Here is a 16124-nt window from a genome sequence, read left to right on the forward strand (position 1 = left end):
CCTTGGCCGAGGAACCGGATGCACTGGGCCGAGCAACGAGCTTGAACAACCCTTCCTGGCTGGATAGCCCCTGTAGCCAGGTATGTGCGGAGAGTTGGAACAGGCCGCACTGGGCTGTGCTTGCGAAACGGGGACACCGCACGTAGGGCTGGTGCCATATAACCCGGGCCGAGGAGACGCACTGGAGACCAGATGCACTGAGCCGGCTTCATCCCTCCTGGCTCGATGCCCACTCTAGCCCGGCCGATTCGAGGAGCTGCGATGTAACGTACCGGGCTGTGAATGTGCACTGGAGACACCGTGCACGCCACCACATAACACGGTGCCTGACCAGTACGACGCCCCACCCGGTAAGCACGGGGAGTTGGCTCAGGTCTCCTACCTGACTCCGCCAATCTCCCCGTGTGCCTCCCCCCAAACAATTCTGGGGCTGCCTCTCGTGCACTTTTCCTCGAGCCAACTCCTCGTAGCGTCGCCGCTCCACTTTGGCTGTCTCCAGCTCCTCTTTAGGACGACAATACTCTCCCGGCTGTGCCCATGGTCCCTTGCCGTCCAGGATTTCCTCCCATGTCCAGGAGTCCATTCTTCCACGCTGCTTGGTCCTTTGGTGGTGGGTAGTTCTGTAACGACTCTCCTCTTCGTCTGATGATGAGGAATAGGAATCATCGGACCAACACGCAGCGTGGTAAGTGTTCATCGTAAATTTTATGAAATTAACTGAACACTGAATGACAAAAACAACAAAAGAGAATGAACGAGACCGAAACAGTTCTGTCTGGTACAGAATACAAAGACAGAAAACAACTACCCACAAACACAGGCTACCTACCAGGCCAAACACATACCAGGCCAAAGACATAGAAGTACAAAACATAGAACAAAACATAGAATGCCCACCCCAACTCAAGCCCTGACCAAAACAAAATAGAGACAAAAAAGGAACTAAGGTCAGGACGTGACACAACCTAAGGCAAAGCACAATCAAGTTATGAATATTGTCACACCCTGATCTGTTTCACCTGTCTTTGTGATTGACTCCACCCACCCTCCAGGTGTCACCCATTATCTTCCCCATTATCCCCTGTGTATTTATACCTGTGTTCTCTGTTTGTCTGTTGCCAGTTCGTTTTGTTTCGTCAAGCCTACCAGCGTTTTTCCCTCTGTGCCTGTCTCTCGATTATTCCTGTTTTCTAGTTTTTCCGGTTTTGACCTTTTCTGCCTGCCCTGACCCTGAGCCTGCCTGCCATCCTGTACCTTTGCCCCACCTATCTGGATTACTGACCTCTGCCTACCCTGAGCCTGCCTGCCGTCCTGTACCTTTGTCCCACCTTTCTGGATTACTGACCCCTGCCTGCCCTTGACCTGTCTTTTGCACGCCCTGTTGGATTAATAAACTGTTATTCATTCAAAGTTGTCTGCATCTGGGACTTACCTGAAACGTGATAAATATGGATTTTCGGTATCTCAATGGATCTATAACATAGATTTTCCAAAGTGAAACAGTTCTATGTATGATAATATAACTGTAACCTTTGGACGTACTGTATTTGTTTGTGTAGCCATGTACGAAATTGACAATTGCTATATTATTATAAGGATGCCACCTTTCTTCATCTTGTGTGGATTAAAAATGCATCAGATGGAGCTGTAGTCTTTAAGTTACCACTTTGGCTTATCCGCACTGGTCCAGAACTACATTTTCAGGCTTCAGGTCCCTGTAGATGATATTGTTGTGGTGCAAGAAGGTGAGGGCCTCAACAACACAGGCAGTGTAAAAACATGTGCTTCTGTCATCAAACGAGCCTCTGAAATGTAGAAGCAAGAGCACAATAGTGATCAGAAAGTTTCATGGGATATTCCGATGTTGTTCCCTAGGAGAAGTATTCAAATCCTATCAATTCAGTTATAAAATCCATACTGTAAAATATACAAACATAATATGAAAACAGTACTGCCGTTAGCAGTACCTGTTATTCAGTAGACTCCAGAGCTCACCACCTAGACAAGCTTCGGCCAGCATGTACAAGCACTTCGCCTCTTCGAAGGTACGGTGTAGCCTAGCAGTGGCAAAGAAGACACAGGTATTGTCCAGTTGATAAGCATATAGTGAGTTCACCAGTCTTAAATAAGGGCAGGGATTCAATCGAGTCGTAGGTTATAGACATTGTGGTTTTTAAAGTCAATTTCCGATTGAGCCGATATACGCAGCATTTCCCGTAATTGGGATCTCTGCGAACGCGGGAACATTGCCTAAGCTACAATGCCTATAAAAGTTCCAAGATGGCGTAGCAGTCAGACGTATTTGTCCTTCGTCTTGTCGTGTGTATTTTGATACATTTTTCTTCGCATATCTTTTTATATCTTTCTAAACCCTTACTTCAAAATACTCTCCTGCAACCCGCCTTACCCAATGTGGGGTGGACCTGCTTTTTCTTTAAAGTATTTTTCTTTGCTTCTATTACTGGAATCTTTCCATAAACTAGCCAGCTAACTAGCCAGCTAACGGTCATCAGCTAACCTCTAGTTCGGAAAGCTCCCGCCAGTTTGTACAACGCGATTCAACCAGAGCATACCGGACCTATTTTTCTCTCCATATCCCCGGATTCCTATCGCAAGCTCTGAACCTTCTCACCTTCGACCTTCGCAGCTAACGTCCCCTGAATGCTAGCTGTCTAGAGCACAACGGACTGTTGGCTTACGAGACCCATCGAATACATTCCGAAGCCACTAGCTAGCAGTCAGCTATCTTTTCCTAGCGGTCATCAGCTACCTTTATCCCGGACAACTCTCGCCAGTCTGTACAGCGCGACTCAAACCAGAGCTAGTCGGACTTATTCTTCTCCATATCTCAGGATTCCTACCGCAAGTTCTGAACCTATTTTTTTTTTTTTAAATGTACATTTTTATTATGATTTTTTTTAAATCCACCTGGAATGATAGCAGCTAACAACCCCTGAACGCACAGCCGCTAATCTGCGGCCTGCTAGCTATCTAAAGCACATTGGACTGCTGGCTTAAGAGGCCCTTCGGACATATTTCTTCGGCCACTATACATATTTTGCCAATTGGCCTGGTTTACCACACGGAACCTTGCTGATCCGTCCACTGATGTAACTACACGAGGGGGCCACAACAGACTTTCCTCCGTCGCGTCATCCCTCTAAGGCCTTTCTGTTAGCCTGCTAGCCCCGTGCTGCTAGCTGCCTGAAGCCACGCACTGGACTTGTATGATCACCCGGCTACGCATGCCTTTTCCTAACGTCACCATGCCGTGTCGATTGCTGTTCTGGTGTGTAACTATGGTTTTATTTCACTGTAGAGCCTCTAGCACTGCTCACCACGCCTCGGCTAACAATTTAGTTCCACCTCCCATACACGCAGTGACATCACCTGGTTTAAATGCTATTTCTAGAGACAATATCTCTTTCATTATCACTATATGCACAGGTTTACCCCTACTGTACTCACATCCTACTATACCTTTGTCTGTACATTATGCCTTGAATATATTCTAACCGAGCCCAGAAATCTGCTCCTTTTACTCTCTGTTCTGAACGTACTAGGCGTCCAGTTCTATTAGCCTTTAGCCGTACCCTTATCCTCCTCCTCCTCTGTTCCTCTGGTGATGTAGAGGTTAATCCAGGCCCTGCAGTGTCTACCTCCACTCCCATCCCCCAGGCTCTCTCATTTGTTGACTTCTGCAACCGTAAAAGCCTTGGTTTCATACATGTTAACATTAGAAGCCTCCTCCCTAAGTTTGTTTTATTCACTGCCCTAGCAGACTCCACCAATCCGGATGTCCTAGCCGTGTCTGAATCCTGGTTTAGGAAGACCACCAAAAACCTTGAAATTTCCATTCCTAACTATAACATTTTCCGACAAGATAAAAGTGCCAAAGGGGGCGGTGTTGCAATTTACCTCAAAGATAACCTGCAGAGTTCTGTCTTACTATCCAGGTCTGTACCCAAACAATTTGAGCTTCTACTTCTAAAAATTAACCTTTCCAGAAACACGTCTCTCTTTGCCGCTTGCTATAGACCACCCTCTGCCCCCAGATGTGCCCTCGACACCATATGTGATTTGATTGCCCCCCATCTATCTTCTGAGCTCGTGCTGCTAGGTGACCCAAACTGGGACATGCTTAACACCCCGGCTATCCTACAATCTAAGTTTGATGCCCTCAATCTCACACAATTTATCAATGAACCTACCAGATATAACCCCAAATCCGTAAACACGGGCACCCTCATAGATATCATCCTAACTAACTCACCCTTAAAAATACACCTCTGCTGTTTTCAACCAAGATCTCAGCGATCACTGCCTCATTGCCTTTATCCGTAATGGGTCTGCGAGCAAACGACCACCCCTCATCACTGTCAAACGCTCCCTAAAACACTTCTGCGAGCAGGCCTTTCTAATCGACCTGGCCGGGGTATCCTGGAATGACATTGACCTCATCCCGACAGTAGAGATTGCCTGATTATTCTTTAAAAGTGCCTTCCTCACCATCTTAAATAGGCATGCCCCATTCAAAAAATGTAGAACCAGGAATAGATATAGCCCTTGGTTCACTCCAGACCTGTCTGCCCTTGACCAGCACAAAAACATCCTATGGCGTTCTGCATTAGCATCGAATAGCCCCCGTGATATGCAACTTTTCTGGGAAGTTAGGAACCAATATACACAGGCAGTTAGGAAAGCCAAGGCTAGCTTTTTTAAACAGAAATTTGCATCCGGCAGAACAAACTCAAAAAAGGTTCTGGGACACTGTAAAGTCCATGGAGAGTAAGAGCACCTCCTCCCAGCTACGCACTGCTCTGAGGCTAGGAAACACTGTTACAACCGACAAATCCACTATAATTGAGAATTTCCATAAGCATTTCAGTACGGCTGGCATTGCTTTCCACCTGGCTAGCCCTACCCCGGTCAACTGCCCGGCACCCTCCACAGCAACCTGCCCAAGCCCCCACCATTTCTCCACCCATATCCAGATAGCTGATGTTCTGAAAGAGCTGCAAAATCTGGACCCCTACAAATCAGCCGGGCTAGACAATCTGGACCCTCTCTTTCTAAAATGATCTGCCGAAATTGTTGCAACCCCTATTACTAGCCTGTTCAACCTCTCTTTCGTATCGTCTGAGATTCCCAAAGATTGGAAAGCTGCCGCGGTCATCCCCCTCTTCAAAGGGGGATACACTCTAGACCCAAACTGCTACAGACCTAAATCTATCCTACCCTGTTTTTCTAAGGTCTTCGAAAGCCAAGTTAACAAACAGATTACTGACCATTTTGAATCACATCGTACCTTCGCCGCAATCTAGTTTCCGAGGTGGTCATGGGTGCACCTCAGACACGCTCAAGGTCCTTAACGATATCATAACCGCCATAAGAGACATTACTGTGCAGCTGTATTCATCGACCTGGCCAAGGCTTTCGACTCTGTCAATCACCACATTCTTATTGGCAGACTCAACAGCCTTGGTTTCTCAAATGATTGCCTTGCCTGGTTCACCAACTACTTCTCTGATAGAGCTCAGTGTGTCAAATCGGATGGCCTGTTGTCCGGACCTCTGGCAGTCTCTATGGGGGTGCCACAGGGTTCAATTCTGGGACCGACTCTCTTCTCTGTATACATCAATGATGTCGCTCTTGCTGCTGGTGATTCTCTGATCCACCTCTACGCAGACAACACCATTCTGTATACTTCTGGCCTTTCTTTGGACACTGTGTTAACTAACCTCCAGACGAGCTTCAATGCCATACAACTCTCCTTCCGTGGCCTCCAACTGCTCTTAAATGCAAATAAAACTAAATGCATGCTTTTCAACCGATCATTGCCCGCACCTGCCCGCCCATCCAGCATCACTACTCTGGACGGCTCTGACTTAGAATACGTGGATAACTACAAATACCTAGGTGTCTGGCTAGACTGTAAACTCTCCTTCTAGACTCACATTAAGCATCTCCAATCAAAAATGTAATCTAGAATCGGCTTCCTATTTCGCAACAAAGCTTCCTTCACTCATGCTGCCAAACATACCCTCGTAAAACTGACCCTCCTACCGATCCTTGACTTCGGCGATGTCATCTATAAAATAGCCTCCAATACTCAGCAAACTGGATGTAGTCTATCACAGTGCCATCCGTTTTGCCACCAAAGCCCCACACACTACTCACCACTGCGACCTATACGCTCTCGTTGCCTGGCCCTCGCTTCATACTCGTCGTCAAACCCACTGGCTACAGGTTATCTACAAGTCTCTGTTAGGTAAAGCCCCGCCTTATCTCAGCTCTCTGGTCACCATAGCAGCACCCACTTGTAGCACGTGCTCCAGCAGGTATATCTCACTGGTCACCCCCAAAGCCAATTCCTCCTTTGGTCGTATTTCCTTTCAGTTCTCTGCTGCTACTGACTGGAACGAACTACAAAAAAAAATCACTGAAGCTGGAGATTCCCATCTCCCTTACTAGCTTTAAGAACCAGCTGTCAGAGCAGCTCACAGATCACTGCACCTGTTCATAGCCCATCTATCTACTTCATCACCATACTGTATTTATTTATTTTGTTCCTTTTGCACTACAGTATCTCTACTTGCACATCCATAATTTGCACATCTACCATTCCTGTGTTTAATTGCCATATTGTAATTACTTCGCCACCATGGCCTATTTATTGCCTTAACTCCCTTATTTGACCTAATTTGCACTCACTGTGTATAGACTTTGTTTTCTTTTTTTCTACTGTATTATTGACTGTATGTTTTGTTCATTCCATGTGTAACTCTGTGTTGTTGTATGTGTCGAACTGCTATGCTTTATCTTGGCCAGGTCGCAGTTGCAAATGAGAACTTGTTCTCAACTGGCTTACCTGGTTAAATAAAGGTGAAATAAATAAATACAAAAATAAACCGCGATCATATTGAGGTATGTTAGGCTGGTGGGTGCATACCTGAGGCTGGTGGGTGCATACCTGACAATGAATGGACTATGTGCTACCATGAGGATGTGTCTTTCCCTGAGGATGCGCTCCTGTTGACCAGTGCTAAGGATCTGATGCTTCCTCAACACCCTCATGGTGAAAAGGCAGTTAATGTTGGTCCTAAGCTGTATCTGAGAAAAGTATAAAAACATAAACTACAACGTCAACATGTGGGCCTATCCATTAAAATAAATGTTGGAAACTAGACAAAAACAATGCAATGGGATTTACTGACACATTTTCAAGCCTGACCCACTACTTCCTCCCAACTCACCAGCTCAGAATGACCGATTTCCCTCTCTACTAGATGCATATGACCTGGAAATCCCGAAGAGACACGTTGAAGAGGAGAGCTGCATCTTCCTCTGACCAGCTGTCATGGAAAAGAAGAGTTACCCATGTTGCTTTACTGGTTCTAAATAAAGGTTAAATTCATCGGAATGATTCATTTGGATCATGGCTCATTAAAATACAAACAGAGAGATAGAGAAAGAAAACATATTATAAGCCTTATGATAAGACATAATAAAGGTTCATATAAGCTTATAACAAGCACTAACACAATATACAGTGCATTCGGCTAGTATTCAGACCCTTTCCCCTTTTCCACATTATGTCATGTTATAGCCTTATTCTAAAAATGATTAAACCAATTGTTTTCCCCATCAATCTACACACAATACCCCAAAATGACAAAGCGAAAACAGTTTTTTTAGCCATTTTTGCACCTAAAAAATAAAATGAAATGAAATACCTTATTTACATAAGTTTACAGACCCTTTGCTATGAAACCCGGCTCGAAATTGAGCTCAGGTGCATCCTGTTTCATTGATCATCCTTGAGATGTTCTACAACTTAGAGTCCACCTGTGGTAAATTGATTGGACGTGATTTGGAAAAGACACACACCTGTCTATATAAGGTCCCACAGTTGACAGGGCAAATCAGAGCAAAAACCAAGCCATGAGATCAAAGGAATTGTCCGCAGAGCACCGAGAAAGGATTGTGTCTAGGGACAGATCTGGGGAAGGGTACCAAAACATTTCTGCAGCAATGAAGGTCCTCAAGAACACAGCGGTCTGTATCAATTTTAAATGGAAGAAGTTTGGAACCACCAAGACTCTTCCTAGAGCTGGCCGCCTGGCCAAACTGAGCAATCGGGGGAGAAAGGCATTGGTCAGGGAGGTGACCAAGAACCCGATGGTGACTCTGACAGAGCTTCATAGTTCCTCTGTGGAGGTGGGAGACAGACGGAAGCCGCTCCTTAGTAAAAGGCACATCACATCCCGCTTGGAGTTTGCCAAAGGACACCTAAAGATTCTCAGACCATGATAAACAAGATTCTCTGGTCTGATGAAACCAAGATTGAACTCTTTGGCCTACCTATAATCCAAGCGTCACACCTGGAGGAAACCTGGCACCACCCCTACAGTGAAGCATGGTGGTGGCAGCATCATGCTTTGGGGATGTTTTTCAGCGTCAGGGACTGGGAGACTAGTCAGGATCGAAAGAAAGATACAGAGAGATCCTTGATTAAAACCTGCTCAGACTGGGGCTAAGGTTCACCTTCCAACACTACAATGACCCTAAGCACACAGCCAAGACAACGCAGGAGTGGCTTCAGGACAAGTCACTGAATGTCCTTGAGTGGCCCGGCCGGAGCCCGGACTTGAACCCAATCTAACATCTCTGGAGAGACCTAAAAAAAGCTGTGCAGCGACCCTCCCCATCCAACTTGACAAAGCTTGAGAGGATCTGCAGAGAAGAATGGGAGTGTCATACCCAAGAAGACTTAAGACTTAAGGTGCTTCAACAAAGTACTGAGTAAAGGGTCTGAGTAAACTCCCCATAGCACTCACGTCAGTAGCCATGAAGTGCTTAGAAAGGCTGGTCATGGCTCATATCAACACCATCATGCCAGAAACACTAGACCCACTCCAATTCGCATACCGCCCCAACAGATCCACAGATGACGTAATCTCAATCGCACTCCATACTGCCTGTTGCCTCCTGGACAAAAGGAACACCTATGTGAGAATGCTGCTCATTGACTACAGCTCAGCATTCAACACCATAGTGCCCACAAAGCTCATCACTAAGCTAAGGACCCTGGGACTAGACACCTTCCTCTGCAACTGGATCCTGGACTTCCTGACGGGCCTCCCCCTGGTGGTAAGGGAAGGCAAAAACACGTCTGCCATGTTGATCCTCAACACTGGGGCCCCTCAGGGGTGCATGCTCAGTCCCCTCCTTTACTCCCTGTTCACCCATGAGTGTGTGGCCAAACACAACTCCAACACCATCATTAAGTTTGCTGACGACACAACAGTGGTAGGCCTGATCACTGACAACGATGAGACAGCCTGCATGGAGGAGGTCAGAGATCTGGTAGTGTGGTGCCAGGACAACAATCTCTCCCTCAATGTGAGCAAGACAAAGGTGCTGATTGTGGACTACAGGAAAAGGCGGGCCGAACAGCCCCCCTTTAACATGACGGGCCTGTTGTGGAGTGGGTCGAGAGTTTCAAGTTCCTTGGTGTCTACATTGCCAATGAACTATCATGGTCCAAATACACCAAGACAGTCGTGAAGAGGGCACGACAACTCCCTTTTACCTTCAAGAAGCTGAAAATATTTGGCTTGGGCCCTCAGATTCTCAAAAAGTTATACAGATACACCATCGAGAGCATCCTGACCGGTTACATCACCGACTGGTATGGCAACTGCTCGGCATCTGACCGTAAGGCGCTACAGAGGGTAGTGCGTACGGCCCAGTACCTCACTGGGGCCAAGCTTCCTGCCGTCCAGGACCTATTGTATATACTGCGCGGTGTCAAAGGAAAGTCCCAAAATTTGTCAGACTCCAGTCATGCAAGTCAGACTGTTCTCTCTGCTACCGCACAGCAAGCGGTACCAGAGCGCCAAGTCTAGGACCAAAAGGCTCCTTAAAACCTCTTAAGGATCATCCCCTTTTTTCCCAATTTTTGCCAAGAGGGACATACCCAAATCTAACTGCCTGTAGCTCAGGCATTGATGTAAGGATATGCATATTCTTGATAGCATTTGAAAGGAAACACTTTGAAGTTTGAGGAAATGTGAAATGAATGTAGGGGAATATAACACATTAGATCTGGTAAAATAAATTTAAAAGAAAAAAAACAACTGTATTTTATTTGTACCATCATCTTTGAAATGCAAGAGAAAGGTCACACAGGTAATGTAGATGGAGTCCACAAGAGGGCAACAGTGTATGTACAAAGTTTCAGACTGATAAATTCAAGAATGAGCAAGCTACATGACATTTAGTATGAAGTCACCTAGGTGTCCTTCACGATTTGCCCAAATGTACCCAAGTGGGCGAATTGGTAAATTGATCCATTTTCAAGAATATAAATATATAGAAAACATAAAAAATGCTATGCTAATAAAAAAAACAAGTTTACACACTCCCAGGAATGTCATACATTATGGATCATTAGCTTCCCTCCATAAAATGTACTAACAAGAGATGCAACAAGAATGCTGATCCAATGTCTCCAAACACAGAAGGGAAATATTTAAGAAAAGGGCCAAGTTAGCAGCCAACACTGATCTAATGTCATAAGAAAACACATCACAAACCACACAAAGTAAAACATTTAAAAAAACACTATTTCCATTTACAGACTTTAGAACACCCTCTACACATCATTGTGCTGCTGGTCCCAAGTCCCAAGTCTATTTCTGCTGTAAAGCACTTACCATCCTCTACTTGTAGGCTGGTTGGGTATTCACACCTCTAGATGGCCCGGGCGGGGGTTTGTTGTGGAGCCAGAGAGAGCAGCAATCAGACAAAGTGGGGGATGGAGGACTTGAATGTGTTCTCTTTGTAGTCAGTTTTTATTGAACCTTTATTTTGGCAATACATCAAATAAACAACAACACATCTATAATCATATATTATATAGACTGGGAAACTCTATAGTGAAGTGTGTGAACCAATATATTTTTTTAATTAACCTTTATTTAAGCTACATATGTTAACATGGGCTATTTTTAGCACTTTTCTGGGATGCTTGATTGTTTTCATTGCTTTGCTGGGAAGCTTAGCAGAAGTAGACATGCTCATGTTATTTATGTTAGAGCAGGGTGAGCTGCACAAAGTAGACTTCCTACTAAGGCACACAGCCTCAATGCTAACAGTATAACTCTGGTTCATAGGCACATGATTACAGCATACAATAGCTGTAGGATCAGTGGAGACATTCAGGGCAGTTAGAGGAACATTTATTAGGTTACTTACATTGTGTCTTCCAATGCCCCTGGGATAATGTACATTTTCTGAAGCATCATGACAACTCAGCGACACAATGGTAAGGATTAACTGAGCTGGGCTTGGGTCAATGATAAGTAATTGTCTCAACTGTGGCAGGTAGCCTAGTGGTTAGAGTGTTGGACTAGTAACTGAAAGGTTGCAAGATCAAGGTAGTTAACCCACTGTTCCTAGGTCATCATTGAAAATAAAAATGTGTTTTTAACTGACTTGCCTAGATAAATAAAGGTCAAATACATATATATTTTTTAAACACAGCCTTATAATGCTGTGAAATTATCCAGGGGACTTATATATAGTAAGGATCGCTACAGTATATTTGAGTTTAAAACCTGAATGTCAACTGACACCTAATAGAGCATTCTAAGATATTTGTCTAACCCTTTTATGTCATGCTCTCTGCCATTTCTGGGAAGAACATCCTGTGCAACCATGAACTCCTTTTTTCACTAGAACCTCTTGCAGTCACAGTGAGTCAGACCACAGGAGAGGAAGCTTTATTGATGTTCTCTGGTGGCAACAAAGGGAAAAAGTCATTTCAAGTCAGCCAGGAGAACAAGGCCAGTGCCAAGCCAGGGAAAGGAATGGGTGGAGTGGATATGGAAGAAAGAACTGCTGAACTGTTGCTGTGAGAACGGTTATACAGAGAGAGGGAATTGGAGAGGGATTGACTGAAAGATAAAGGTGCTATACAGTTAATCAGGAAAGCATCATTGCACTGAAAGAGAAAATGCACAGAGGAAAGTGTATAGGAAACACTGTGAGGGAAAAAAAACATTTTTCAATTCGCACTGATTCTTTCCATTTCATCAACCTATTTCTTTGTGAAAGCAAGTCAGATGTGAGCAGCAGAGGCTGAGCACAGACAGTGTAGCAAGACTATAGCACACATTTAATTTTCCAGTTAAAACATTTGTGGTGAAATTGATCAAACAATGTATAACCAAATAAAATGTGTTGATATACCATTTTACATATTAGCATACAGTAATTTCCAATTTCCACCGGGTATAAATAGTGGGAGCTCTGAGACAGGAGATGAGTTAAGCCATTTATGAGACAAAGCTAGACGTGTTTTGTATTCCCCACATCTCAGAGAGGAGCGTGTGAAGCTGTGATGTTGTTTGAAAAATAGATTTTGATTAGAAATTCTAGAGTACTTCCCTCTGCACCAGATCTACTCAGCTGTGAATAGGCTGGTCTGTGATTGTTCTGCTCTCTTGAACAATAATTATTATGAAAAATCTATCCAAACACAGGAAAATTGTGAAAGGATTTCTGGAGGACATTTTGTATTCACTTCAGCTGTTATTACAATAGAATAGAACAACCACGCAACACAGCACTCCATGCACAACGCTCCAATACCTGTTATAGTGTAGGTGTGTGTGCAGTTGAACAGGAGTGCCAATTCCCCAAACATCCTTCGTCACCTCCATATTCCCTTCTATTAAACACACATTTAAACATAAAGACACTTTTGCAGCATTATTTAGCGTGTGTGTACGCATGTGTGTCTTTACCTTTGTGCATGTTTACATTTTGTATGTGCGTGTTTACATCTTTTTTTTTTATCACTCTGGTGCAATTTTCACAAGTACAGTACTAGTCAAAAGTTTGGACACACCTACTCATTCAAGGGTTTTTCTTAATTTTTACTATTTTCTACATTGTAATATAATAGTGAAGACATCAAAACTGTGAAATAGCATATATGGAATCATGTAGAAACCAAAAAAAGTGTTAAACAAATCAAAATATGTTATACTCTTCAAAGAAGCCACCCTTTACCTTGATGACAGCTTTGAACACTCTTGGCATTCTCTCAACCAGCTTCATGAGGTATGCTTTTCCAACAGTCTTGAAGGAGTTCCCACATATGCTGAGCACTTGTTGGTTACTTTTCCTCCACTCTGCGGTCCAACTCATCCCAAACCATCTCAATTGGGTTGAGGTCGGGTCATTGTGAAGGCCAGGTCATCTGATGCAGTCTCCATCACTCTCCTTGGTCAAGTAGCCTTACACAGTCTGGAGGTATGTTTTGGGTCATTCTCCTGTTGAAAACAAATGATAGTCCCACTAAGTGCAAACCAGATGGGATGACGTATCACTGCAGAATGTAGTGGTAGCCATGCTGGTTAAGTGGGCCTTCAATTATAAATAAATCACAGAAAGTGTCACCAGCAAAGCAACCCCACACCATCACCTCCTCCTCCATGCTTCACTATGGGAACCACACATGCAGAGATCATCTGTTCACCTACTCTACGTCTCACAAAGACACAGCAGTTGGAACCAAAAATCTCAAATTTGGACTCATCAGACCAAAGGACAGATTTCCACCGGTCTAATGTCCATTGCTCGTGTTTCTTGGCCCAAGCAAGTCTCTTGTTCTTATTGGTGTCCTTTAGTAGTGGTTTCTTTGCAGCAATTCGACCACGAAGGTCTGACTAATGCAGTCTCCTCTGGGCTGCAATTTCTGAGGCTGGTAACTTTAATGAACCTATCCTCTGCAGCAGAGGTAACTCTGGGGGTCTTCCTTTCCTGTGGGGGTCCTCATGACAGCCAGTTTCATCATAGCGCTTGATGGTTTTTGGGACTGCACCTGAAGAAACTTTCAAAGTTCTTGAAAAGTTCTGGATTGACTGACCTTCATGTCTTAAAGTAATGATGGACTGTTGTTTCTCTTTGCCGATTTTAGCTGTTCTTGCTTGGTCTACCGAATTTGGATATCTTCTGTATACCACCCAAACCTTGTCACAATACAACTGATTGGCTCAAATACATTAAGAAGGAAAGAAATTCCACAAATGAACTTTTAACAAGGCACACCTGTTAATTGAAATGCATTCCAGGTGACTACCTAATGCAGATGGTTGAGATAATGCCAAGAGTGTGCAAACCTGCCATCAAGGCAAAGAGTGGCTACTTTGAAGAATATCAAATATAAAATATAATTTGATTTGTTTAACACTTTTTTGGTTGCTCCATATGTGTTATTTCATAGTTGCGATGTCTTCACTATTATTCTACAGAAAGTTGTGTGTGTGTGTGGGGGGGGGAGGGGCTGTGGGATTATTTGTGCCAGAACAGAGAAGAGGGAGGGCAAAGAGACCGAAGGTGGAAGAACAGAGTGCAGAACAGAGAACAGAGGGTTTGAGTACGGCGCGATGGTGAAGCCAGTGGAGTGTGCAGAGGAGCGGGGTGACATGGGAGACCTTGGGAAGGTTGAACACCAAGCTGTCTCACTGCTTGGGTTTGATGGCACAAGTGGGGAGCCCAGACAACAGAAACTTGCAGTTGTCCAGACAGGAGATGACAAGTGCCTGGATTAAGACCTGTGCCGCTTTCTGTGTGAGGTAGGATCGTACTCTATGGACGTAGTAGCGCATGAACCTGCAGGAGCGAGTTACTGCTTTGATGTTTTCAGAGAATGACAGGGTATTGTCCAGGGTCACGGTAAGGTTCTTTGCACTCTGGGAGGGGGACACCAGGCTACATCACATCCGGCCGTGATTGGATGTCCCATAGGGCGACGCACAACTGGCCCAACGTCGCCCGGGTTTGGCCAGGGTAGTCCGTCATTGTAAATAAAAATTTGTTCTTAACTGACTTGCCTAGTTAAAACTTCTTATGGGCAGGTGGGATGGTAGCGTCCCACCTAGCCAACATCCGGTGAAATACCAAATTCAAATATTTAACATTCTTGAAAATATATGTGTTATACATCAAAATAAAGCTTAACTTCTTGTTAATCCAGACGCTGTGTCAGATTTCAAAAAGGCTTTAAGGCAAAAGCAAACCATGCGATTATCTGAGGACAGCGTCCCACGTACAAACACATGAAAATCATATTTCAACCAGGCAGGTGCGCCACAAAAGTCAGAAATAGAGATATAATTAATGCCTTACCTTTGAAGATATTCTTCTGTTGGCACTCCAAAATGTCCCAGAAATATCACAATTGGTCCTTTTGTTCGATAATGTCCTTCTTTATGTCCCAAAAATGTCAATTTATTTGGCGCGTTTGAATCAAAAATACACCGGTTTCAACTCGCCCAACATGCCTACAAAGTTTCTAATAAGTTACCTGTAAACTTGGTCCAAACATTTCAAACAATGTTCCTAATCCAACCTCAGGTACCCTATAACGTAAATAATCGTTCAAATTTAAGACGGAATAAACTGTTTCTAATACCGGATAAAAACAACGGGAAGCGCGCTCCAGTTCACGCGCACCAAAAAAGTTGAGTCCACCTGGAGTGACACTTACAATGCATAGAACTACTTCATTTCTCAAAAGAAAAACATCTAACAATTTCTAAAGACTGTTGCCATCTAGTGGAAGCCATAGGAACTGCAACCAGGTTCCTATTAATAAGGGTATCCCATAGAAAACCATTGAAAAATAACATGACCTAAAAAAAAATCCCCTGGATGATTTGTCCTCGGGGTTTTGCCTGCCATATCAGTTATGTTATACTCACAGACATTATTAGAGAGAGAGAGAGAGAGAGAGAGAGAGAGAGAGAGAGAGAGAGAGAGAGAGAGAGAGAGAGAGAGAGAGAGAGAGAAAGGAAAGAGAAAATCTGTACTTAGGAGAAATGAGTATCCCTGTGCCACCACCGCGATGACCAGATGCTTTATCAGATGAAGAGAGAGCAGCTGGAGTAGCATTGTTCTCTGGGGTGATTTATGTCTCCGTTAGGACCAAAAAGTCGAGGGACTGAAGGGCAGTATGGGCTTAGCTGAACTCGTCGTTCTTCATCTGAAAATAACTAGGTAAGATACTCAAATGAGAGAGGGATGTGGAGCCTTCCTCACATTCCTTC

General features: G+C 44.2%; 1 pseudogene; it reads right to left on the reverse strand.

Annotated features, from left to right (window-relative positions):
• Nucleotides 1–14684, reverse strand: part of LOC110535067 (cGMP-dependent protein kinase 1-like) — a 19402-nt pseudogene extending 4718 nt beyond the window's left edge.
• Between the last annotated feature and the right edge of the window lie 1440 nt (nt 14685–16124).

Source organism: Oncorhynchus mykiss, chromosome 11, assembly GCF_057628025.1.
Source record: "Oncorhynchus mykiss isolate SJ-2025 chromosome 11, ASM5762802v1, whole genome shotgun sequence".
In the NCBI taxonomy this organism is placed as follows: Eukaryota; Metazoa; Chordata; class Actinopteri; order Salmoniformes; family Salmonidae; genus Oncorhynchus; species Oncorhynchus mykiss.